Below are 27,534 nucleotides of genomic sequence, written 5' to 3'. Positions count from 1 at the left end.
TTTTAAGTATATAATTATGTGTTTTATTTCAGCCCTTCTAGCAGAATAAAAATCATTGTAATAACTAGTAGAATTATGAAAGTCTTACTCTGAAATCTTACTTTGAGATTTTATGAAAATCTTACTTTTATCTCAAACTGTTTAACTTAATATATTCTTGGGTTTTTACCTTATATACATAACCTTGGTCTTGTTTCTTTTTCTGGTCCATTAATTAATTCCCTCACAGTCCACATACATGTCCGATGGCCATTTTCACCTGGAGATTCCAATGGATTTTAAACTGACATATCTAAAGCCAAATCTATCATATCCTCAAATACCCTATGTCTATAAGGTTGTTCTCATTCGCCCCACCAGCCAGGCTTCAGCTCATCGTTATTAAGCAGCCCTCTGTCTGGCTACCTCAGTAAACTGGTGGTCAGATATTCTCTGTTCTGCTTGGCAGTATTTTACATCACTTCCTTCTTTGCCGTTCCCAAAGCCAGGCCCCAAACACAATCCTTTCACTTCGGCGTCACCCCAATCTTTATTATGTTTTCTAGGCACTGTTCTGATGCACACTTGTGTGCCATGGCACGGCATCCCCATCCCCACCCGACCCCCTAGGCCCAGAGAGACCACCAGCTCTTCAAATAAAGGATTCGTGTTCATCTCGGAGCCCGGCATATGCCTAATGCACAGTGGGCACTGGATTAATATCTTTTGGTGAATAAATCGAAGGAAATAATTATCTTATTTCTAGCAGGCTCTCCTTTTCCCATCTCCTCATCCCCCACCCATTTTCTTCACTATTCCTCCCTGGTTGATAACTCAACATCAGCAACAGCAGCAGCAGCATTGGTAATTTGCCACTTCTCAGATGAAAGCATACTCCTTTCAAATTCAGTCATGAATGGAATTTAAAGGGCTTTATTTTCATATACCCAATGATTTTCAAAGAAAACTTGAAAAATTCAAAGCTATAGACACTGAAAAACTCCAGTGGGCCTTAAACTTCTATTGAGACTCTTAAAAAACAGTAGAGATGAGTATTCATGACTCACTAGAGGGCTAAAGACCAAGTCCCTTAATTATCAATCTTTAAATAAATTATTTCATGAGGGAAATGCATAAGCATTAAGCATAGAATCATGTAATCTACAAATCACTTTGAAATAGCTCTCTATGATTTCAGCTTATTAGGGGTGTTATTATTCTGTTACTTGGAGGTCATTAGCACATTCTGCTAGCAGTATAGATCACATAATATCAAGTGACAAGGCGAGAACATGAAGTATCCCAATTATGTTTCTTTTTCAAAGGGGTTGTCATGACCTTCCTCCCAGAGTATGAACTATATCTTATGAAGTCTGAAAATGCTACAACCTTTCCCCTCAATGAGCTACCTGGGGGGGGGGGGGGATAAATAGAATAATAGCTAACATTTATTGGGTGTTTACTAAGTTCTAGGCATAACACTAGGGCTTGCAATAATTCATAAAACCTTGTGAGATAGCTTATTTATTCCCATTGAGGTTAACTAATATGTCCAAAGTTGCATAGCTCCTAAAAGAGGACCCAGAAGTGGCAGACACGCAAATAAGCCACTCAGGCCTCCTCTGAGGAAGCACTTATGTCAGCCCCTGAGAGACAAATGGCTGATTAAAACTGTAAAGATCTGTTTTGTGGTCTTTCTGAGGGACAGTCATAATACACTGTATAAACTACAGGTCTCTACGGAGGGGCCAAGGCTCTACTGGTCCTGCCCTGCCGTTTATTCCTGCCCCTGCCTAAACATATGTCCTCCCTCTCCTGTCCACAATGGCAGATCCCTATATATTCTTTCCATGCTAAACTGTCCAGAGACCTCAGCCCATAAAATCAAGTCATCTGACCCCACATCACTCCCTCTTAACTCTACTGTACTATGGATAGAACAGACAGAAGAAATCCACACATCATGCTAAAGTCTTATTTTAGCTAATCATTTCTGCTTCTGTTGATACCAAACATGTTAGAACTATTAAGCATAAACTACACCGTGCCACACTTTGGCCCAAATTCTGAAAAGAGAAAATAATCCTGATATCTTTGCTAATCTCTATGACTATATTATCCTCCAAAGTATAGATTTATGTACTTTTACAATACCCTGAGATATAATTACTTATTCTTTTTTTCAGTACTGAGGACTGAACTCAGAGTTATTATATCTCTGAGATACACCCCCAGGCCTATTTTTTAGTCTTTATTTATTTTTAATATCATTACAATTTTATTTTTATTTTTTATGTGGATCATATTGGAAATGGCATACATTCAGACTGTGCTTGGCGCCCTCTCCCCCTCCCACTTCCCTTTCCCCCCTCCCAACAATGGGTGTCCAGGTTGACCATGCTACATTCATACTTTTACACATATTTGGAAGTAGCTCCTCCATTAATCAACCTCAGCCTTCTTCTTCTCCTACCCTTTCATTTCAGCTTTGCTGAGGTTTCCCCTCCATTATCTGGAGTCCCTCTGGTATTCCTAATACCACTGGTTTTAGCATATAAGAGAAAACATATGTCCCTTCTCTTTCTATGCTTGGCTGATCTCACTTAACATAATGTTCTCCAGGTCTTTCCATCTTCTTGCGAATGGCATGATATTCTTTATTTTGAAACAAGGTCTCACTAAGTGTCCGGGGAGGGGGGCTCACTAACTGAAGCTGGCCTTGAATCTGCAATTTTCCTGTCTCAGCCTCCTAAGTACTGGGATTACAAGCATGTGCCGCTACACCAAGCACTTATTCTTAATTCTACAATCAACATCTCAGTCTATATCCTTTCTGTTCATTATACACTTCAAACTTCTAAATGGAGGCATGCTGATAAATCATAAGGTTTCTATTCACTCTAAATAGCTGATTGTACTCTCAATGTCCTTACACAGGGAGCTCTAAACTCTTAAATTTTTGTAGTAATATGCTAGCATGCAAAGAAAACAGTAGTAAATTTATCTCTCTGCTTTTCTGCAATACATTAATGGGATACCTTAGAAACACATGCTAAAAGGACAAGCAGAGCCCACAAGTTCCTGGACAGTTTTTCCAATATCCCAAACTTGAATAGAAATGTCAGGTGGGTATTTATTCATGTTGAGGTACAGTATATTGGTGAGAATTCCCCCAAATACCTCTCATTTAATACATATGCATTTTTAGATTCCCTATTTTTAGTATTTATACTGATAATGCAAACAGGGAAATAATTGCCAGAAGTTATAGAATCTATTTTGGATGTGAACCGTGAGAGTTCACACAAGTCACATCTGATTTCTATCTCCTCACTACCAAGAGCCCAGAGCTGGCTCTGTCCATTATCAGGAAAAAATGAGCACATGCTCATTCCCACAGAGGGTGTTTGATGAGAAACAAGCCAGTGCTTCATGCCTTTACCTAGGCCAAGAGTCAATTAACACTAAAGATAATGTTACCAAGATACAAAAAATGGGTAACTTGTAATTTTTAAAAAAAGAACTACAATAGTACCTAACCAGAAGAAAAAAGACTGGAAGAGAATATAATAGCAGATGAGAGATTCCAATATATTTTTGGAAGATGGAAATCAGGTGGAAGGTAACTGTCTTAATAGAATGGGCAATGTTTCAACTTCTGACCTGCAGAAAGAATTCAGGCCAGACAAGGGCAGTGTGCCTTGCACAGCCACTGAACAGCTCAACAATTAATAGTGTGATATGAGGCTGAAAATAGGCAGATATCTTAAAATCCTGGATGAATGGACTGATCGCCAGCTTCATTCCTCTGTACTGCCTAGCAAAAAGGCAGAGGATGAGGAGAGAGAAGCACTGAGGGAAAGAAGAATGGAGCTAATATATTGTCTGGTATGTTGAAGATATTGGAAAAATTATTGCTAAGCCTTTATCATATGGATATATATGGATTTTATCATATGAATATATACTTTATCATATGGATATATACATATATATATTGTGTACAATAAATACAAATAAGTAACTCTATAATGATGGTATAGTACTACAAAATCTTGTCAATAACTATATATATATATATATATATATATATATATATATAATTTTTTTTGTGGTACTGGGGTTCCTGGAAACCCTTCTATCTCTGGGCTACACTCCCAGACCTATTTTATACTTTTTTTTTTTATATTTGAAAACAGGGTCTCTTAAGCCAGCACGGCTGGCTTCGATCCTGCGCGACCCTCCTGTCTCCGCACGATCCTCCTGTCTCCGCCTCCCAAGCACGGGGATTACAAGCGTGCGCCACCACGCCCGGCAACATAGATAAATTTTATCATTATCAAATATTGAGTACTTGTATAAGTCTACGTGCTATACTTTATTTGACTAGCAATGCAGTAGATTTACTTGCACCAACATCACCACAAACACTGGAGGAGCACATTGTGCTACAGCATTACAATAGCTAGATTAGCACTACGCAATTTGAGCTTCCATCTCTATTATAATCTTATGGGACCACTGTTACATATATGGTGTGTCCTTGATAACCGTTGTTGTGCAACACATGGCTGTATATGCTGGTGTCTCTGTGGTGGCCCCAGACAGTTTACAGCCTAGAGAATAAGCTACAGCCATGTCTAACTCCCTTCTCCCCAGTGCAGGACCCCAATTCCTTAACCCCCACCCAGTCACATATGGGCCTCTGCTTAGCATATAGAGGTTTTGATAAAATATACCTAGATAGAGTGTATCAAATGTATGTAATCATCTCTTTTTAAGAAACTAGAGGGAGCCAGGTGAGGTGGCACACACTTGTAATCCCAGTACTTGGAAGGCTGAGACAGGAGGATCGCACAGGTTTGAAGTCAGCCTCAGCTACTTAGTGAGGCTCTCACCAACTTAGTGAGACTCTGTTTCCAAATAAAATATAAAATAGGTCTGGGAATGTAGCCCAGAGGTAGAAAACCCCTGGGTTCCATCCCAGTACCACACAAAAAAGGTGTTTTTAGTGCCTAAAGCTAAAATAAAATTTTATCGTATATTACTTCAATATAAACAAATACAAAACTAGCTACATGTGTCTTATGTTCCTATCTGTTGTACAACTATAAAAACAAATTTTCAAAGTAAATAATAGTAAAAAAGTTATGCACTAAAATGGAAATCTCTGAATTCAAATTCTAGTTCCACAATTTATGAAATTATGTCTTTCTAAATGTTACTTATCTCTCCAGGCCTTAGTTTCCTCATCTGTAAAATAGAGATGATAATAATCCCTATTACACAAATCACCTCAGGATTAAATTAAGTAATCCGTGTATAGTATTGTGTACTCAGTTAAAGTTAGCCATAGGGTTTATTACTTTTAATATTATAAAGCCAAATACAATGTAGGTTAAATTGAAGTAACACATGATATTTTGCTGAAGCCAAATAACCAACATGCATATGGCACTGGGATACAGCACAGGGTTCTTTGAGTCCCAAATCTACCATCTGTATGATGATTCAATTTACCCACTACATTCCTACTACTGAGAAAACTTCTCAGTACAGCAGGATAGCATATGGCCTTTTTCTGGAGGGGAATGCATTATCTATGCTTTGTCTTCTTTTATATATTCTATTTTTATCAGCTTGTAGCAAAGTATTATCACAAAGATAGGCTCTAAAATTGTGCATATGTATTTAGTAATAAGATCATTTATGTAAGCCATAAAATGTTTGTATCATATTTCTTGTCATCAAAATGAAAACATAATTGAGATTCTGCCACCAAAACTTCTGATAAACACTAGCTGTGGTGGGACATCAGAGAGAAACTAATGATGCAGAGTGCCCAGCTTTAGATCTAAAATTAATAGCCAGCTATAAGATAAAAATTAATAAGTTCAGACTCCTATACTCGTTTCCAAAACTAAATCATACAAGTATAATCAGAAAGGCATACCCTGATAAGAGCACATGTATAGGCAGAAGGAAGGGATTTTTGGATTGGCAATAGTGTAACACACTTGCCAAAGAACTAATTAGAACTCAGACAAATATCAGAAGCAAAATCTGCAACACAAAGGGAGCTCTACTCTGCTCCATGAAGATGGGATTTTACCTAAAGTCACAGAAAAGGCCCTTTAATAGGCTCTCAGACAACTAAGAGTATATGTGGTGATTAAAACATGGAATCCAGAGTCTGAAAGATAGAAATTGGAATATCAGCCCCAGCATCAGAGGCATATTGTTTCACCACTCTGGACATTAACTCTTCTGCCAAATAGAGATTAATAATAAGTATTTCATGAAATTGCTGTAAGAATTAAATAAAAATACCCAGTAATATTTAATGAACTGTAAAGGCAAAATGCTCAACACAATGGCTGGCAGAGGTTAAGATTCTCGAACAAAATAGATTAAACACCTTCAAGTACAATGAAGAACACAGGACAATGAATTTTCTTTGAATTCATTCCATACAAAATTATTAATAGAACAGAGAAGAATTAACTGTGAGAAGAGTTATCATGAAAAGAACATGGGGTTGCTATGTTCAAATATTTAAAGGTTGTTACACAGATGAAAGAACTAGGACTAACAACCTAAAGTTACAGGGAAACAGATACTTTTTTTAACTCAACCCAGAAAGAACTGTTCAATGAGGAATTCAAGGTTGAAGCTGCGGGCACAGGAAGTAGCTTCACTGCAGTGGGAAGTTCCATAACTGAGCTGATCCCTTGATGCTCCTCCACTGCGAAGCTTCTCATGATTGAGTCACTCCGTTGAGCAGTCATTTCAAGGTTGTAGAAGTCTAGAGGCCAAAACACTTTATCTCCAAGTCCCAAATCCTGTCATATGTTCCCTAGACCAATTTGCTATTCACTCTTTCAAATCGAATTAGCCAAAGATGGTACAATCATATGGGGGTAAAATTGGGAGGATGATATGAACCTAAACCAAGATCATCACCTCCTTCAGTGGGTCACTCTTGTGATTCCTATAATGTTTTTGTTTGGAGGTACTGGGGGTTGAACCCAGGAACAGTCTACCTCTGAGCTATACCTTCAGCCTTTTATGTTTTGTTTTGTTTTGTTTTGTTTTGTTTTGAAACAGGATTTTGCTAAATTGCTCAGGCTGGCCTTGAACCTGCAAATCTCACCTCCCAAGTACAGGAATTGCAGGCATGGACCGCCATACAGAGCTTGGATTCCCATTCTGTGCAAACCTTTAACTTCTGGCCCAGTGGCACTTAAATAATCAATTGGAAATCTATCATTTTTGCTATTGCTGGCATAATGTAGTTAGGTTAATCTAGTGAGCAAAGTAAGAATCCATGTGTAGAAGTACATGATACCTTTTAGTTTAATAGAAGAAGTTCCTCTTTTTTTTTTTAATTCAATGCTAAGGATTGAACCCAGAGCCTCTTACATTCTAGGAAAGTACTCTATGACTGAGTTACACCCTCAACTTCAAAAGAAAGAACTTTCTTTAATGTATGCTGATGGAACGGTTGTCTCTGGGAAGAGTGACGGCAATGCCAGTGAACGAATTCGAATTGAGGCCGGTGTGAATGGGTCAAACTGATTACTTTTAAAGTCCCTTCCAATCACAAGAATCTATCCAAGTATATAATGATATTGTAACTTCTCTTGGAATCAAGAGGAAAACATTACCTGGATGTATAAATAAATAGATCCAGATTGAGATGATATACACCTAAACTTGCCATAAATATTTTAATTTAGAAAATAAAAACAAGCTGGACATGATGGTGCACTTGTAATCCCAGTACTTGGGAGGCTGAGACAGGAAGATGGCTGGTTCACAGCCAGTGTCAGCAACTTAGTGAGACCCTGTTACAAAACAAAAAATAGAGCAGGGCGGGAGGGTGTAACTTGGAGGTAGAATGCCCCTGCGTTCAATCCCCAGTACCACACATACATCCATGCACATGCGCACGTGCACACACACACACACACACACACACACACACACACACACACACACTTCAGTTTCAGGTAGTATTGTTCCTATTTTCTTTACCAACTATTAATGTGTTTTAATGATAAATTCAGTACATTACAAAAAAAACAAATGTTTTCTAATAATACACAAATAAATGGCAAAGAAAGTCTTTGTTAAAAAAAATTAAAATGAAATACCAGGGTGCCAATTACATAACAGCCTCAAAAAATGTGTAACAAGGGTTGATTTTGATACGTGCTTCCATGTTCAGACCATGGAGAGGGGAGAGATATAACCCACTAGGGCATAAAATTTAATGTGTTAAAAATAGCTAGACACAAAAACTTATATTAAAAAAGCTACCCTGAGATCATTCCAAGCTGTACTCAGAGTAAAACTCTGCCTTTCTGACTTTCTTGCACAAAGAGCGACAATGTCCTGTTGAAGAGTTTCATTCCCGGGCACTTAGCTGCAGATGCACATGGAGGCTGTTGACATACTTCCTTCATATTGTATATAGCCCACCCACCCCAACCAGAGAACATTCATTTTCTTCCTTTACAAGGAGCATGATAGTTTTAACCCCTGGCATTTCCTCTTTAATAAACAGCAACGTGCACGTAAGCTGAAAAACGTCATTAAATGCACTTCTTTTAGTCATGGGGTAATTTAGTTGCCATGGTAATCTTTGGAAAACTAGAAAAATACTTTGGATGGGTCATTTCAAATGCTTGTTTCTAAAATTCTAGAACTTTAAAAAGTCCTGGAGGACAAAGACTGAAAATGCTTTCCTCTTCAATGCCTAACCACACACTCGGTGACTGTAGCACAGCTCTTCACACTATGACATCCATTGTACTGCTGACAATGATCCCTTCATCATCTCCCACCTCGAGATCATTCTTATAGACTATCCGTATCTTCCCAAGTGAGTGAAAGCACTATCTTGGGTCTCTGTGGCAGGGAAGGAGATTAATCCATGCACTAAGCGCTTTCCTGTAATAGCCCCCAAAGCTTTTCACAATGAACACTGTCATTCTGACCTACCATCAATAATAGAGTGACAAAGTATACTCTGAGGCAGTTTAACAAAGAAATGGCCGACAGCTCGAGTGGCAGGCTCATCCAGCCTGCTACCCAAGAAGGCAAGTCTCCAACAGGAGGCTCTCATGATTCAAGTCTCTACCTTACTCTGTTCATCAACCATGTCAGGCCTCAAGAGGTTTCAAAAAATACTGTCAGGAAGACTTTTTGACTAAGAGCTACATTTGATAACTGACCTTTAATCTTTATCTCACATTATCATCCTATCATTAGCCAAGTATAATACCAGGGCATTTTTCAAATATGACTTCATGGACTGAAGATATTCTAAAGACTTTTCATCCAAAGAAAGACATTATTATTAACTTTACCAGACTCTGACAATATCTTGGCTATTTTTAAAGAACTTAATTAATTAAAATCAATGGTTTCATTGAAGTTGAATAAGCAGTCACACACTATTTGTTTCCTTCTTTTCTAAGGGGCTCTCTTAGCTGCAGCGCAATAGGATAACACGAACTGAAGCAGCAGCATGGACTGTCTGGTAGAAAAAGCACTCACCTGGAAGACAAGAGACCGCTTTGACCTTCTGCAGACCATTTCCTATCCCTTAGTCTATTGTCTCTTCTACAATAGCAGAAGATTAAGCTAAATAGGAGGATACATGGCTCCATTACGTATAACTGGAGCAAAAGAAGAAGTGAAATACAAGGTAAGATGAGGTTTGGCCAAGTAAGCAGGGGGCAGACCACATCTTGTAGGTACCGTAACTTGTAGGTACCGCAAAGATTCTGATGTGTCCCCTAAAAGAACTAGAATTTAACCTACTGAAAGATCTAAGCAATGGGAATCTGATCAGAAATATATTTTGGAAGGCTCACTGATTGGATTGGAGTTTGGAATGGAGATCAAAGCAGAGACATGGAGATCAGTCAATTGACCACCACGGTAGCCCAGGTGACAAATGGAAAGTGCTTACACTAAGGCAATGACAATGAAAATAAGAGGCTGGATTTAAGATACAGTGCCGACTACACTGCGCCTCTTAAAATAAGAGCCAGCAAGGCACAGTGGCTGGGGTACCATGAGCATAACAGGAAAAACAGCAAGTAAACGGGAGAAAACCGGAAAGACAGGCCCTGCCTACTGCTACCACAGCCACAACTGCAGCCACTATGCCACCACTACTAGGGCAATTGGCAGTAAGATCTGGTCTGGCTAAAAGCTCATGGCTGGCTCTGGAATTACATAATTCCACAGCACTGGAGGGACCAGACCACCTGTACATGGAGGGCAAGACACGGCCCCGCCAGTAGATGCACTGATGCCAGGGCAAAGGGAGCAGTCAGCATAAAGGTCACAGCCTAATTCCTGTGCACAGCACCAAGAGCTGAAGCATGCACACACACACACACACACACACACACACACACACACACACACTTCAACTGGGCAGTCCACAGTCCCCTGAGAAAAACCAAGGGGTGTTCTCCTTGGCCAGTGTGCAGATTCAGCTGCATAGGGGTGGGGGAGGTCAGATCACCTGTGGGTCACTATTGAGGATTCCAGCTCTGGTCCCAGCACAGTCAGAAAGCCATTTCAAACAGAAACTTGTATAAAAACAGATGTCTGCCACAGACCTCTTACTAGCTCACATGGCTGCCTTAGTGAGCTCATCAGAGCTGAGGGAGAAAAAGCTGTTTGGTTCACCTGGGCTCTCTAAAAATTTGGGATAGCTACCATTGGCCAGTTTTTGGCCATGGGTGGTGGAGTAAGCCTCCACCCCACATGGTATGGTAGAAAAGAGACAAAGAAAAGTTCTCCACCACCCCAAACTTAATCTGCATGCGAAAGGAGGTGTCTGCTTAAAGCCATCCCTATTGACCCACCTACATGTTTACTCTGGGAGGGATAAACTACCCCTTCCATGGTGTAAGGCTCTTGTCTCACACCTAGGCCTCTACTGCTGAAACTCATAAAGAACTTCTGCTCTGGTTAGATAATGTTTAAATGTTTCTTGAAAGACCTATAAGATTATTCTATTTTTTTCTTAGTACTAAGTGTGCCAGTATGGGGAATGACCTAGGAAGATTTGGGAAAGCTCTGATTATTAATATATTTCAAAAGAAAATAATTGGTATATTTCAAAATAATTGTGTCAAAATGGAGGCAGACATGGATAAAGAAAGGACTTGGTTTCAGCCTAACAACAGGCAGCTATTCCAGTGAAAATCAACCTAGCTCAAAGTACTTAACAAGTCAATAGAGGAGAGCTAGGGCTTCCTCTTTCTAAAGACAGATCTACATGATCTAGGTGGGGATGGGGCAGGGTTTGACCTTGCCCTTTATGAAAGGAGACACCTCACCACACCTTGCTAGGGGAGGTACCTTACAGGGACGTTCACTACGTCAGAGCCACGCAAACAAGATGGAGGTCATGGGTATAAAAAGTCCGGTCCACGTGTAAGCCCTTTGGTGTACTCATTCGAGTCATCCCCTCATGCCATCTTGGCATGGAGCTGTATTTCTATTTTCTGTATTTCTATCTTTCTAATAAACTTCTTTAAATCTTCAGCAGCTGTCCAGGCGATGAATACTTATTCTTAGCTTAGGACAAGAATCCACGGTTTTTCTGTTTGTCTGTGTGGTGGGGGGGGTATTACTTCTCCACGCACCTCCCCCCCCCCCCCCCCCGCAACCTATCCCCTGCAACACTAAGGATTAAACCCAGGGGCATTCTACCTCTGAGCTACACTCCAAGCCCTAATTTTTACTCTTTATTTTGAAACAGGGTCTCACTAAGTTGCAGAGGGCCTCACTAAGTAGCTGAGGCTGGCCTCAAACCTGTGATCCTCCTGTCTCATCCTCCCAAATACTGGGATTACAAATATGTGCCGCTGTGCCCAGCTAAAATAATTCTATTTTCTAATATGGTTTGTTCTTTTACACTGTGAAAGCCAGTTCTAGGTTTCAGAAGTTCTGTATTCTAACCCCTCTCTGGCAAGAAAAAAAAAAAAAAAACAAGGATCTTACACAGCACCTATAAAAATTTACAGCAGAATACAGCTTTTTACTACAGAAACTATGGCAGTTTCATTTTTTGGGATCATGAATTTTACAAAATCACCTGGATTTGCACTCATATATTTTCTGTTCTGATTTTCGTTTTGTCTAACTAGAGGCCTTCTGGATCTCTATAGGTTTTTCTCTCCTGTCTTTATGCAGCAGCTTTTCAAGGGTTAATTCTCTGTTTGGTATCCTAAGAAAGGAGATGAACAATGGCAGTAATTGGTGTGTTTGCCTGCCATGGGAGACTAAGTGGCCACCCGAATCAGCTTGATTCAGTCACCCATGACTGGCAGATGACCATGACCAACTGCACAGGTTTGCACCATGTCTGTGTCATACAATCAAATCAGTGACAGGATATGTTTTGGTTTCTGAAGCTCCAGATCTGACTTCACTCTGGACAATAGATATCTGTAACTCTCTTGTCTCTGACCTGTTGATGTTGTTTGTTATGCTACATGTGTACTATGTCTGCATATTGTCTATATGGTACCACAAATTGGCATATTAGTAAATGAGCACTCATAAAATTTTTTAAAAGCACAAAACCAAATGCCTCTGAGTTCATGTGACTTAAATTAATCTAACAACTGAGTTAAATTTGTTCATGAGATTAAAGTAAAAATATCCTTAATATTACTAACACAATTTCCCAAGGTAGTCAGTCAAGATTATGTTTACCTCTGTAAGGGCCTCACTAAGTAGCTGAGACTGTCCGCAAACCATGATCCTCCTGTCTCAGCCTCCCGAATGCTGGGATTACAAGCATGTGCCACCACACCTGGCTGGATATTTTCAAATACAAGTTTCATTGCTTTTAAGTCTTTCTTTGGCAGGAAAAAGTGGTTTTCTTTGTGTTTTTGTTTTTGTTTTTGTTTTGGTGGTACTGGGGGTGGAACCCAGAGGCTTTCTACCTCCGGGCTATACTCCCAGACCTTTTTTTATATTTTATTTGGAAACAGAGTCTCACTAAGTTGCTGAAAGCCTCACTAAGTAGCTAAGGCTGGCTTCGAACCCATGTGATCCTCCTGTCTCAGCCTCCCAAGCATGGGGATTACAAGCGTGCGCCACCACGCCCGGCATTGTTTGTTCTTTTGTTTGTTTGTTTTTGGTGGTACTAGGGGTGGAACCCAGAGGCTTTCTACTTCTGGGCTATACTCCCAGACCTATTTTATATTTTATTTGGAAACAGTGTCTCACTAAGTAGCCAAGGCTGGCTTCAAACCTGTGCAATCCTCCTGTCTCAGCCTGCCAAGCGCAGGGATTATAAGCATGCACCACCAGGACCGGCTGGAAAAAGTGTTTTAAGATGTTAATTACAGCTGGGCGTGGTGGCACACGCTTGTAATCCCCGCGCTTGGGAGGCAGAGACAGGAGGATCCCGCAGGTTCGAAGCCAGCCGCACGCGCTGGCTTAGGAGACCCTGTTTCCAAAAATGAAATTGTAAAAATCGGTCTGGGAGTGTAGCCCGGAGGTAGAAGGGCTTCCAGGAACCCCAGTATCAACAACAACAACAAAAAAAAGATGTTAATTACATTTATCTGATGTCTTGATTTTCAAGGATATTTTATAATTTAAGCAAATTATATTGGGTAAATACAAAATGTAATTAATGATTTTCATGCTCTTGGCTTCTTAGGATCTAGAATAACATTTTAGTATATTAAATATCTTCTAAACTATCAGTATATAGGAAAGCAAAATTTCTTTTTTTAATTTTTTTTATTGGTGCACTGTATTCATACATCATAATGTGCTAAAAACTTGTGTAGACATACATGCACACATCGCCCAATTAGCCCCTACCCAATCCCCATACCATTCCCTCCCCATCTCTCCTTCCCATGCTTGGCTCAGTGGTTGACATCTAATATTATAGCAATGTATCCAAAATTAACAATGATAATCTCACATAACAGATTCATTTGTCTGATATCAAACTTTGATCACTTAGAGATAATATTTCAGTATTTCTTTTTGCTTTCTTTCTTACCAAAGGATATTTTTTCTTTTTTTAAGGTAAAACTATCGTACATTTATTTTTTTTCAGAAAAAAAATCTATCCTAACATGAAATATGAACTCTAAATACCCAAAACAATTTCGAAAAAGAACAAATCTAGAAGATGTACTTTTTCTGATTTCAAACCTTATAGAAGAAAAGCGGGGCTTAAGAGTCCCGCTAACAACCAATCTCCATTACCACAAAAAGAGCGCCTTTCATAGCCAGAAAACACCATCACCAGAAAAACAAAAAAAACCACCAGGCTCCAGAGAGAAAGCGGACTGAGAACAGAGCTCAGGGCCACAGAGGAGACACACGCGCCCGAGGACGCGGCAGCAGCGCCATACTGCCGGCGGCAGCGGCGAACTCAACAGACGGCTACAGCAAGCCAGGTGAGCCGCTGCGGAACAGCCAGGCGGGATCTTTCGGCGCAGACAGCATTTAAAGCTCCCAGTGGCTGAGCTCAGCACACGCTGCAGGGATTCAGAGTGGAAAACGAAACCAGAGAAGAAAAAATACACCAGCCTCATGGCCAAGGGCGTGGCAGAGGCGCCATATTGCCACCGGCGGCGGCAGCAGCAGTGAATTCACCGAGTCCAGTACAGCTACATCTGCGTACTCAAGAACAGTGAGTCAAATTGCGGGCCACAGAGGAGAAATCGCAGTATTGTGCCTCCTGGGACTTGACCCAGTGAGGGAGTGGTGGTGGCAGAGATATCACACCATAGGAGAACGTGCAACCTGGCACCCCCCATAGTTTAAAGCAGCCTCTATCGACTCCCTGGGTCGGAGACTCTGTGATACAACACAGTAAAGAAGTAGTGGGGTCTGAGATAATACAGACTCGAGATCCAGAGCACCTTAAGTGAAGCCATAGTGACCCAAGGGAAGAACCCAGAGAAGGCACAAATCTCCGAAATCATGGGAAAGAGGAATAACACTGGAGTAATGAATGTGCACAACCCCACAACATCAGAACCTGATAAAACAGAAAATCAGAGATTTCTAGAAGATCAAATCAGGAAAATAACTGTAGAAATAATAGAGGTGCTTCGAAAAGAACTCAGAGAGAGCCAAAAAGAGATAAAGGATGCAATTAATGAAGTAAAGGCCTCAATTCAAAGCACAAACAACCGATTAGACCACATGGAGAACAGAATCTCGCTCTTAGAAGATGAGCAATCCAAAAATGAATGCATAGTTTCTAATCTAGAAAAAAATTTCCAACAGCAGGAATCTGACATTGAAGAAATATGGGCCCATCTTAAGAGAGCTAACCTAAGAATAATTGGAATAGAGGAGGGAAAAGAAAGTGATACCAAAGGGATCAACAATCTCTTCAAGGAAGTAATAGCAGAAAATTTTCCAAATATAGAGCAAGAGGTTGATACACAGATCCAGGAAACTTATAGAACTCCCTTTAGACAGGATCGGAGAAGAGGATCCCCACGCCATATAATTGTCAAAATGACCAATGTGGGAGCCAAGCAGAGAATCTTAAAGGCAACAAAAACAAAGGGCCAAGTGACATTCAGAGGCAAACCAATTAGAATCACTCCAGACTTCCCAAACCAAGTCATGAGAGCCAGAAGGGCTTGGAGTAACATATTCCAAACTCTGAAAGAAAACAACTTCCAGCCAAAAATTTCCTATCCAGCAAAACTTTCTATCAAATTAGATGGAGAAATAAGAAGCTTCCATGACAAACAGAAACTGAAGGAATTTATGTCTACAAAACCAGCGCTAGAGAAAATACTCAAAGAGATTAACTACAAAGAAGAAATAGGTAACACTCACCAGAACCAGAGAAACAAGAATTTCCATCCAACAGACAACTAAGATTGGTTATCTGTGGAGATTCATTATTTATGTTAGTCTTTTACCTATCTCTAAGTTGTATTGTTTGCCTTTATTGTTGTTAATTTTTAGGATTTCTAGTTGGAATATTAATATACCTTCAGATACAGCAATTGGAAATATTTTATCCCATTCTATTAGTAACTTTTAACTCTGTTTACATTGTCTTTGGATATACAATATTTTTTTTTATTTATTTTTTAGGGAGTTTGTATATTCTTCTGTTGCCTGTGCCATTGAAATCATATCCAAGAAATCACTGCCAATTTCAATGTTGTGAGGTTTTATGACCCGGATTTTCTCCTAAAAGTTTATAGTCTTAAGATTTATATTTAGGTCTTTTATCTATTTTGAGTTAATACTTGTATGTGGGATTAGGTAAAGGTCCAATTTTATTCTTTTCCATGTAATTATTATTTTTCAACAATATTTAGTTAAAAGATTATTATTTCCACCACCAAATGTTCGTGGAAACCTTGTCAAAAATAACTTGATAATATAGGGAAGAATTTAGCTCTAGGCTTGTATTTAACTCTAATGGTCTATATATCTGCCTTTAGAACAGTACTACACTGTTTCAATTATTGTAGCTTTATATGGTTTGAAATCAGAAAATATATATCTGCTAGCTTTGTTCTTTTTCAAGATCGTTTTGGGTATCTAGAATTCATACTCCATATTAGGATAGATTTTTTTCTGAAAAATAAATATATAAATATATGATAGTTTCACCTAAAAAAGAAACAGAAAAAAATATGCTCTAGTAAGAAAGAAAGCAAAAAGAAATATTGAAATGCTATCTTTAAATCATCAAACGCTTGGTATCAGACAAATGAAACTGTTATGTGAGATTATCATTTTTAATTTTGGATAAATTGCTATAATACTAGATGTCAACCACTAAGCCAAGCATGGGAAGGAGGGATGGGGAGAGAATGGGGTGGGGATCGGGTGGGGGCTGACTGGGCGATATGTGCATGTATGTCTACAAAAGTTTGTATCCCACTATGATGTATGAATACAGTGCACCAATAAAATAAAATTAAAAAAAAAAATCAAAAAAAAAAAAAAAAAAAAAAAAAAAACCTTATAGAGCTACAATAATTGAAACAGTATAGTACTGCTATAAAGGCAGATATATAAACCAGTGGAGTAAAATAAAAAGCTTAGAAATAAATTCTTCCACATATGGTCAAGTTATTTTTAACAAAGTTTCCAAGAACATTTGGTGAAGGAAATAATAATCTTTTCACTAAATATTGTTGAAAAATAATAATTACATGAAAAAGAATAAAATTGGACCCTTACCTAACACCATATACAACTATTAACTCAAAATAGATAAATGACCTAAATGTAAATCTTAAGACTATAAACTTTCTTTTTTTTTTTTTGGTGGTATTGGTGTTACTGGAAGCCCTTCTACCTCTGGGCTACACTCCCAGATTTATTTTTACATTTTTTTATTTGGAAACAGGGTCTCCTAATCCAGTGCACGCGGTTGGCTTCAAACCTGCGCGATCTTCCTGTTTCTGCCTCCCAAGCTCAGAGATTACAAGCGTGATCCACCATGCCCGGCAAGACTATAAACTTTTAGAAGAAAACCTGGGTCATAACACTTTACAACATTGAAAATGGCAGTGATTTCTTGGATATGATTTCAAAGGCACAGGCAAAAAAAGAATAAACAAACTTCCTAAAAAATAAAAAAATTGTACATCCAAAGACAATGTAAACAGAGTTAAAAGTTACTGATAAAATGGGATAAAATATTTCCAAATGCTATATCTGAAGGTATATTAATATCACAAATAGAGATCCTAAAAATTAGCAACAATAAAAGCAAACACTACAATTTAGAAATACAATTTAGAAATAGGTAAAAGACTGAAATAACTAACGAATCTCCAAAGATTTTACCTATAAACACATGAATATATTCTTCTTTGCTTAGTTGTCTGCTGGATGGAAAATCTTGTTTCTCTGGTTCTGGTGTGTATTACCTACTTCTTTGTAGTTAATCTCTTTGAGTATTTTCTCTAGCGCTGGTTTTGAAGACATAAATTTCTTGAATTTCTGTTTGTCATGGAAGCTTCTTATTTCCCTATCTAATTTGATAGATAGTTGTGCTGGGTAGGAAATTTTTGGCTGGAAGTTGTTTTCTTTCAGAGTTTGGAATATGTTACTCCAAGCCCTTCTGGCTTTCATGACTTGGTTTGGAAAGTCTGGAGTGATTCTAATTCATTTGCCTCTGAATGTCATTGGTTTTTGTTGCCTTTAAGATTCTCTGCTTGGCTTCCACATTGGCCATTTTGACAGTTATGTGGCGTGGGAAACCTCTTCTCCGATCCTGTCTAAAGGGAGTTCTACAAGTTTCCTGGACCTGTGTATCGACCTCTTGCTCTATGTTTGGAAAATTTTCTGCTATTATTTCTTTGAAGAGATTATTGATCCCTTTGGTTTCACCTTCTTTTCCCTCCTCTATTTCGATTATTCTTAGGTTGGCTCTCTTAAAATGGGCCCATATTTTTTCAATGTCAAATTCCTGCTGTCTAATTTTTTTCTAAGTTAGAAATTATGCATTCGTTTTTAAAGTGATCCTCTCCTAGAAGTGAGATTCTATTCTCCATGTGGTCTAATCAATTGTTTATACTTTGAATTGAGGCCTTTACCTCAATGATTGAAGGCTTTCTTTATGTCTTTTAGACTCTCTATAAATTCTTTTCGAAGGTCCTGTATTATTTCTACAGTTTTATTCCTGATTTGATCTTCTGGAGATCTCTGAATTTCTGTGTTATCAGGTTCTGATAATATGGGGTTGTGGGCTTTCATTGCTCTATTGATGTTCCTCTTCCCCATGATTTCAGAATTTTGTGCCTTCTCTGGGTCACTACCACTTCACTTAGGGTGCTCTGTATCTTGAGTCTGTTATAATTTCAGCCACCACTACTCCTTTACTGGATTGTATCACAAAGTCTCAGACCCAGAATGTTAATTGAGGCTGCGCGAGACCATGGGGATGCCGGGCTGGGTGTTTTCCCACGGGGAGCTTCGACTAGGGTGTGGTATCTCTGCCACCGCTACTCCTTCACTGGGTTGGACTGCAAAATATCCGACCCAAGGAGATTGTCAAAGCTACACAAGTCCCTGGGAGTGCAGTACAGAGATTTCTCCTTTAGGAGCCGCAATTTCACTCACGGTTATTGTGCACACAGATCTGCAGCTGTCATGGGGCATGGTGAACTCGCTGTCGCTGCTGGCAATATGGCACCGCTGCCACGCCCTCATCTGTGAGGCTGGCATATTTCTTTTCTGGCTTTGAGCTCCGTTCTGAGTCCCTGGAAGACGTGATGAGCTTGGCCACTGGGAGTTTTAGACATTCATTACGCTGAAAAAACTGCTGAATTACACCCAAATGATCTGCAGCTGCTCACTTCAGCTTCTTGTTTACCTTTCCTCTCTGGAGCCTGGTGCTGTGAGGAAAGATGGCATCAGCGTGCCTCCACCGCCACATTGTGGGCTTGATTTCTGGTCTCTGGTTGTTCTTCTAGTCTTTTTTTTCTCTGTCCCTTGTGTTTACATTTTTTATTTCTCTGCTGATGATGTTTTCTGGCTATGAAAAGCGCTGATTTTGTGGCAACAGAGATCGAGTTTTAGCAGGACTCATAAACGCTGCTTTTCTTGGGCACCATCTTCCTGGAAGTCCAGAAAGCAATATTTCAAAAATGGCATTATTTTGGGGTCTTTACTAAAAGACAGCAGAGGTCACTGGAAATCAGGGTTCAGGTCAATGTGTAATTTTGTATATATTGCTTTGATAGGAACAACTATCTATTCTTTAACCTGAGCCCTCTAAAACTTAGAGATCAATAAAATCAGGCCAATAAAACACTTATTAACAATCCTTAGCTGACAGAGCTGCATGGAAGTTTTCAAACCCTCTAAAAAAAAAAAAAAGGCAAATTGTATTGGTCCAGATACTGATGCCAAGAGTTGGGATCTTGAGTTTTATTTCCTTACTAGCCATCATCCTGAAAAACAAAACTAAATACAGATAGACTAAGAACATTTCCCTCTGTCTTCTATCTTTCCTTGACTTAACCATCTATATTTCTAAATCTTTGTTAGTCTTTGAACTTTATTCATTGAAATCCACTGGACAATAACCCTATAAGAGGATACCCCCCCCCAATTTCAATGATCTTTGCCCTTGTGAAACTTACCAAAGAGAGAGTACCCCTTGTTTAGGACATACTGGTCTGCACAGAGCTAAGAGGCCTTGATCATTGGAGTGAGGCTATCAGCCTTTACAGACTGCTGTGTCTAGGATCAGGGGATCCTTAAGGCTATTATGGAAATTATTAGAGGAAAGAGTGAGACAGTATCTAAAGAGCCATGAGGTGGTTAGGGTAGGAAAAAAGTGCGGAGGAGAAAAAGGAGGCATCTTGTAGGTGCCAAATCACACCAGCTGCACTTTAGTTTTAGAATTATAAATGCTGTGATTTGGATGAACCTCAGATAACATATAACCTCCATTACCCCTCATCCAGGGCTCCCCTCTACTATAGCCATACATTCATTCTGTTTTGCAAGGCTGCTGCTTTCGCTGCTGAACAACAGTGTTACAGAGTTTGGCCTCTGCCTCACCCTCCCCTTGGTCCTGCATCATCTGCTCTATGCTCCCACCCTGTGGCAGAGACCATGCCAGTACTGGGGATTGAGTCCATGGACAGTCTACCTTCAAGCTACACCCTAATAGGTCCCATTATATTTCTTTGTTCTTTTCTTTTCTTTCTTTTTTCTTCTTTCTTTCTTTCTTTCTTTCTTTCTTTCTTTTTTTTTTTTTTTTTTTTTTTGGTGGTGGTACTGGGAATGGAACCCCAGGGGCATTCTACCTCCAGGCTACACTCCCAGGCCTATTTTATAGGAAACAGGGTCTCTTAAACCAGCTGAAGCTGGCTTCGAACCTGCGCAATCCTCCTGTCTCAGCCTCCCTAGCTTGGGGATTACAAGCTTGTGCCACCACGCCCGGCCACCCCCAGCCCTTTTTTCAGTCTTTTATTTTTGAAACAGGGTCTCACTGAGTTGCAGAGGGCCTCACTAAGTAGCTGAGGCTGTCCAAAAACCCTGATCCTCCAGTTTCCGCCTCCCCAATGCTAGAATTACAAGCATGCGCCACCACGCCAGCCCATTGTATTTCTCATTTGGAACCAATCTCACTAAGTTGCTGAGAATCTCACTAAGATGTGGAGGCTGACTTTGAACCTGTGATCCTCTGTCTCAGCCTTCTATGTACTAGGAGTACAGGCATGTGCCACCATCCCCAGCCCTGAACCAATCTTTCAAACGGAGGTCATAATCCTGCCTCATTTGGATTATTGAAAAGTGCTCAGCAGGGCATTTTATCAAACTGGCAGCTGTCTTGTTTCCAATATCCCTGTTTTGGCCCTAGTTTCTTCTGGTTCATGCACTCCTAGGATACCTATTTGCTGCTAGGGGCCTTTTTAGGGACTGAAGACCTACCAGTAAATCCCAGCTTCTGTTTGGGCCTCTGCTTCCCACTGTGGAGTCACTCCTGTTTGGTCTTAAGAATTGGGAGTCTAGCCAAGTGTGGTGGCGCACGCTTGTAATCTTAGCATTCAGGAGGCTGACACAGGAGGATCACAGTTCACAGACAGCCTCAGCTACTTAGTGAGGCCCTTTGCAATGCAGTGAGACCCTGTTTCAAAATAAAGAATTAAAACAAAATAGGGCTGCGGTGTAGCTTGGAGGTAGAATCCCCTGGGTTCCATCCCCAATACCACCAAAAAATAAAAATAAAAAAGAAGAAAAATTGGGAGTCTGTGAAGAGTTTGTACAAATGATGACAGCAAAGTGAAGACATTGTACAGAATGTGTTAAATTTCTTATACAAAATTGTTTAATTTGCCTTTTCTTTGTTTGCAACTTATCTGTAAAAGGTTTCCCCCTTACTGTCAAAAATATGCATATATAGTAATTAGGACTTCATTCCTCCATGGTTTTTTCTTCCCTTATCTTACTGTCATTGTCCTAAAACCTTATTTTATTTTTCCCCAACTCCTTTTTATTTTCTTTGGGTTTTTTTGTTTTTATTTAATATATTTTTATTGGTGCATTGTAGTCAAACATCACAGTGGAATACAAGACTTGTGAGGATATAGAAGTACACATCATCCAATTAGCCTTTATCCAATCCCCATCCTATTCCCTCCTCCTCCCTCAATCCCATGCTTTATTTAGTGATAAGCTTTGACATATTTGTTTATGTATATCATGTGTTTTAAAGAGATTCCATCTCCCCCCATCCCATCCCCTCTGATTGTTCACCTTAATTGCTCCTCCACAGGGCCCTTTCTTCAACTAGATTTACTCCTATCACCCATTTCTTCCTAGTTTTTGCATATTAAGGAAAGCACCTGTTTTTCTATTTTCTGTGATATTTCTCTGTGTATGCCACATTGCAAGTTCTGATCCCACTCTTGAAGGCCCCAGCATTGGCCTGGCCACCTGACAGATTCTGATCCTGACCTCACTGGCTCCAGCACCAGCCTTGCCTCATGGCAGGCTCCAATCCCAGCCTCGGAGGCCCCAGCACCGGCCTTGCCTTAAGGCAAGCTCATATCCCAGCCTTGCTGGCTCCAGCTACAGCCTCACCACATGGCAGACACCAATCCTGGCCTTGCTAACCCCAGCACCGGCCATGCCACATGGCAGGCTCCAATCCTGGCTTCAGAGGCCCCAGCACTGGCCTTGCCTCGTGGCAGGATCTGATCCCGGCCTTGTTGGCCCCAGCACCAGCCTCACCCCTCAGCGGGCTCCAATCCCAACCCCCAAGGCCACAGTACTGGCCTTGCCTCATGGCAGGCTCCAATCCCAGCCTCACTGGCCCCGGCACCAGCCTAGCTGCCTGGCAGGCTCCTATCCTGGCCTCTGAGGCTCCAGCACCAGCCTTACTGTGCATCGGGCTCTGGTCTCTGATACTATGAGCAGGTCGTCTACAGATGTTCCTCTCCTTCTCCTTCTCCTTCTCCTTCTCCTTCTCCTTCTTCTTCTTCTCCTTATCCTTATCCTTCTTCTTCTTCTTTTTGGTGGTAATGTGGTTCCTGGAAACCCTTCTACCTCTGGGCTACACTCCTGGAAACCTATCTTTTTTTAAAAAATTTGGAAACAGGGTCTCCTAAGCCAGTGAGGCTGGCCTCAAACCTGCACAATCCTCCTGTCTCTGCCTCCCAAGCATGGGGATTACAAGCGTGCTCCACCACACCTGGCATTCTTCCATTTGTTTGTTTGTTTGTTTTTCATATGAGAAAGCAGTACATGTCCTTTGCAAAAGCTGGGACCACAAATACCTAGTGACAATGAATTTTGTCTTCCCTCCAAAGACAGAGGTCCACAGCTTCACTTTGGAGAGCAGGCTCTGCTGCTCCTCATGCATTCTGGCCTCCCACTCTGTGCAGAGGAACACAGCTGCCATGAGCGCTGATGATTCCCAGAACACGCAGTGTGGCGGCCCATCCCAGCTATGTGGGGCTCCCTCTGATACCCCCAAACCCTTTTACCACTTAGCATATTGTCCAGAATTCCCGAGCTTGTGTGGCAGGAGCAGTCAGTCTACTTTTGGGGAGATTTCCTCAAAAGTTCAAGATGGATTGGACTGGATCTGTCTGCCCCTCCAAATACTGTTCACCACCACCGCCACTGCCACCACTGCCATCTTGGTTCTCTCCTGAACACCTTTCCCACACAGTTTGTTTTCCAGAATTCCCCAGCATGTGCGGCAGTAGCAGTATACCTTTGAGGACATTTCTTTAAAATTATGCGGTGGATTGGATTGAATCTCTGCCTCTACCAAATACTGACCACCACTGCTGCTGCCACAGCCATCTCAGTTCTCTTTTGAGCACCTTATTCACACAGCATGTTGTCCCAAATTCCCGAGCCTATACGGTGGTAGCCTTCTACCTTTGGGGCGATTTCTTCAAGTGATCAAGGTGGATTGAATCAGATCTCTGCCTCTCCTGAATACTGGCCACCACCATTGCCGCTGCCTCCAACATCTCAATTCTCTCACACTTTTCCCACACTGCATGTTGTCCAAAATTCTTAAGCATGCACGGTGGTAGCATTCTACCTTTGGGGCAATTTCTTCAGAAGATCAAGGTGGATTGGATCAGATCTCTGCCACTCCCAAATACTAGCCTCCACCTCTGCCACCACTGTCGCCACCCCCTGCCTCCGCCCCCACCACTGCCACCTTCCTCCTGGTTCTCTGCTGAGCTCCGTCCTTACATGATATGATGTCCGGAATTCTTAAGCATGTGCAGCAGGGGCAGTCCCCCTTCACAGGGATTTTTTCCAAAAGTTCCAGATGAATTGGATAGGATTTGTCTGCATCTCCTGAATCCTGGCTGCTGCCGCCACCATCTTAGCCCCTCTCCAATATATTTTTTTAATAAGAGAAGACAGTATGTGTGTTTTGAAGAGGTTGTGAGATCAAGCACTCAGCAGCAACGAATTTTATTTCCCTTCCAAGAGTGGAAGCCCACATCCTCACCGCATAGATCAGGATCTTCTGTTCCTGAGCGCAACATGAACCCCAGTGCAGCATAGAGGAGTGTGGCAGTCAGGTGTGCTGAGCTCCCTGGGATGCACAGCTGGGCTTCCCGCCCGGCTCTGCTAAGCTTCCTCTAATACGCCCGGATCATTTTTCTTACAAGGTGTGTTGTTAAGAGTCCCCAGCATGAGTGTCTCAAGTGGTCTTTTCTCTAATCCCTTCTGGGATGTTCTTCCAAAAATTGCTTTTCTTGCATGATGGGCACCTCCTTGTCATCGTGCTTCTAATTCCGCCATTATCTACTCTCTCTCCTGTATTATAGATAGGAAGTCACAGCTGGGAATGTCTCCTTAAGTTGTCCTAATTCGATATTAAACCAAAATCTGATGTCCAGGGCTTCTCCGAGGAATGCATGTCCTTTTCAGCAGCCACAGTATGATGCCTGCGGCATGATGCCACTGCGACTGCGGTTGCTGCCATCTTCAACCAACCCTAAAACCTAATTTTAGAAAATTGATCGAGTAACATGTTGCATAATATATATGTTACTTGATATATATATATACTCTGGATATATCTAAGCCCTTCTGCACATCCAAACTTAGATGGTGTTAGTCAAATAAGGGAACATCTGGGTTATCTTGTCTTTTTTTCTTAAGTAGTTTTCTTTAGGAATTGTCAACATGTTGTTATTTAAGTGTAGAGTTATAACTCTGTGTGGACTATGGACAGTCAACAATATGTACTTAAAAGTTGCACTATTGCAAAATGGGTATATTATCCAGGTACTCATACACTATTTATTTGTACTGCTGGTCTTGCACCAGAAACATTTTCTTTTATTGTTACTTGCTTTTTAAAATTTGTTTAGCCACTTAAAGAAAATCTGCTTATGGCACAATTTGCCCCAACTCTATTCCAAGTTGTATATTTGTTTTCCAATAAAAAATTATAATTTACCTCAAATAAAAAGAATTGGAAGTTTTAAGTTCCAGTCTCCTTGATGATAACTCCTAGCTCTGTGAGCTCAGACAGGGGCCACCTGCAGCCTTGAAGACCACATCTACAAAAAATAAATGATAGCACTGATCTCAATCTGGAATTGAGATGATTAAATAAAATGGTATGTTGAGAGGACTATGTATTTCCTTACATTTCCCATCCCTGGGCATTAGTCAAACTGTGGGCCTTGAACATCCTATGCAGTTCCACTGCCATAAGCCCTGGCTTGCAAGCTCTATTCTGTCCTCATGAGCAGCACTGAATATATTGTTCCTTTCTTAATATCAGACAATGTCCCTCCCTGAAGGCTCTCCTTTGCCTCACTGTTTAGTAATACCACCTCTTAAATACTCCATTTTTTCCAGCACTGGCGTTTTCTATCACCACTAGCTTCAGTTTTAATCAGATTTCTCCTTCTCTCCTCCATAAGCTTCTAGTTAAAAAGACTAGAGTCTTGTTCTATGGGAAGCAAGGGAGGAAGGCAGACAGAGACTGCAGCATCCCATGAAAGTTCCTGAAACACGTAGGCCACGAGGAGGATGCTGCTGCCTGAACAAACCTCATTAGCTTTCCAGCTGCCTCTGCATGTGTATCTTCCTATTGACAGTGATTATGTAAATGTGATATTTGTTTTAATGAGCATGTCAGGTGTGTTTTGCTGTAACATTATATATGATTGACTGTGGTATTAAAGTAACAACTTGATGGCAACTGCACAGGAATATCTGGAGCTATAAAAATAAAGGTTTACAAAAACTTCTCTCTTCTAACAGTGGCCTAAATCGTGCTGGACAATAAGAGCCCAGGTATTCTGTAAGGCAATTTTCATGATGTAAAAAAATCCAGATATTGGGGATTTATACTTCATCATAATTTTTGCCAAACTCCTTTGGAGGAATGAGAGTGAACTGGGACTCTGGGTGACCACTTGTCTAATTTTACAAAGGCAGTCCGGATGTGGGAATTTTCTCTGGAAAGTCCTGGAGTTGGGTAAAGTTTACTCTGGAGATGCAGAATGCAGAGTGGTTTAGGAGTCAAACCACACTTGTGTTTGAATTCTGGTTTCTGCTTTTTTAAAAAAAATTAACCTTTTTCCCCCTTAAATATACTGGTGCATTATAGGCTCACATCATACTGCAGTCCAGAGTGATAGGGACACACACACAGCACTTGGTGAACTCCGCTGGCTCCCTCCACACTCCCCCCCCCACTCCCCATTCATGATACTGAGATTGGCATTAATAATGAGTGTCAGTGGAAGTATTTCCTTCTCTTCTAGACCCCTCCATTGCTCCACTGGGGCTTCTCCTCCACTGTCTAAAGTTCCTCTTGTAACCCAATTACTCCCCAGCTTCCACATATGAGAGAAAACATAGGACCTTTCACTTTCTGTGACTGGTTAATCTCACTTAACATAAAATTCTCTATGTCCATCCATTACAGCATTTTGTTCTTTTTTTGTGTGTGTGGTACTGGGGGGGTGGAACCCAGGGGCTTTCTACCTCTGGGTACCCTCCCAGACGTATTTTATATTTTATTTGGAAACAGGGTCTCACTAAGTTTCTGAGAGCCTCACTAAGTAGCCAAGGCTGGCTTCAAACCTGCGCGATCCTCCTGTCTCAGCCTCCCAAGCGCTGGGATTACAAGTGTAAGCCACCATGCCTGGCTCTTGTTCTTTTTTCTTGCTGAGTAGAATTGTGTGTATATCCCATAATTTTGTAATCCATTCATGTTGATGGAATCCATTCATGTTGATGGATACCTAGCTGGTTCCATAATTTGACTATTGTGAATTGTTATATGTTATAAGCATAGATATACGTTATATGTTATAAACATAGATATACGTGTATCACAATAATATTCTGTTTTCATTTCCTTTGGGAAGGCACCCAGGAGTAGTATAACTGGATCATATGATGGATCCATTCTCAGTTTTCTGCGGAACAGCTATACTGATCCCCATAAGGGCTGCACTAATATGTAGTCCTACCACAGTGGATAAGAGTTTCTATTCCCCACATCTTCACTTGCATTTATTGTCA

The sequence above is a fragment of the Muscardinus avellanarius genome (assembly GCF_963383645.1).
Source record: "Muscardinus avellanarius genome assembly, chromosome: 4".
In the NCBI taxonomy this organism is placed as follows: domain Eukaryota; kingdom Metazoa; phylum Chordata; class Mammalia; order Rodentia; family Gliridae; genus Muscardinus; species Muscardinus avellanarius.
The sequence above is the reverse complement of the archived record's forward strand: the minus strand, read 5'-3'. Positions refer to the sequence as shown.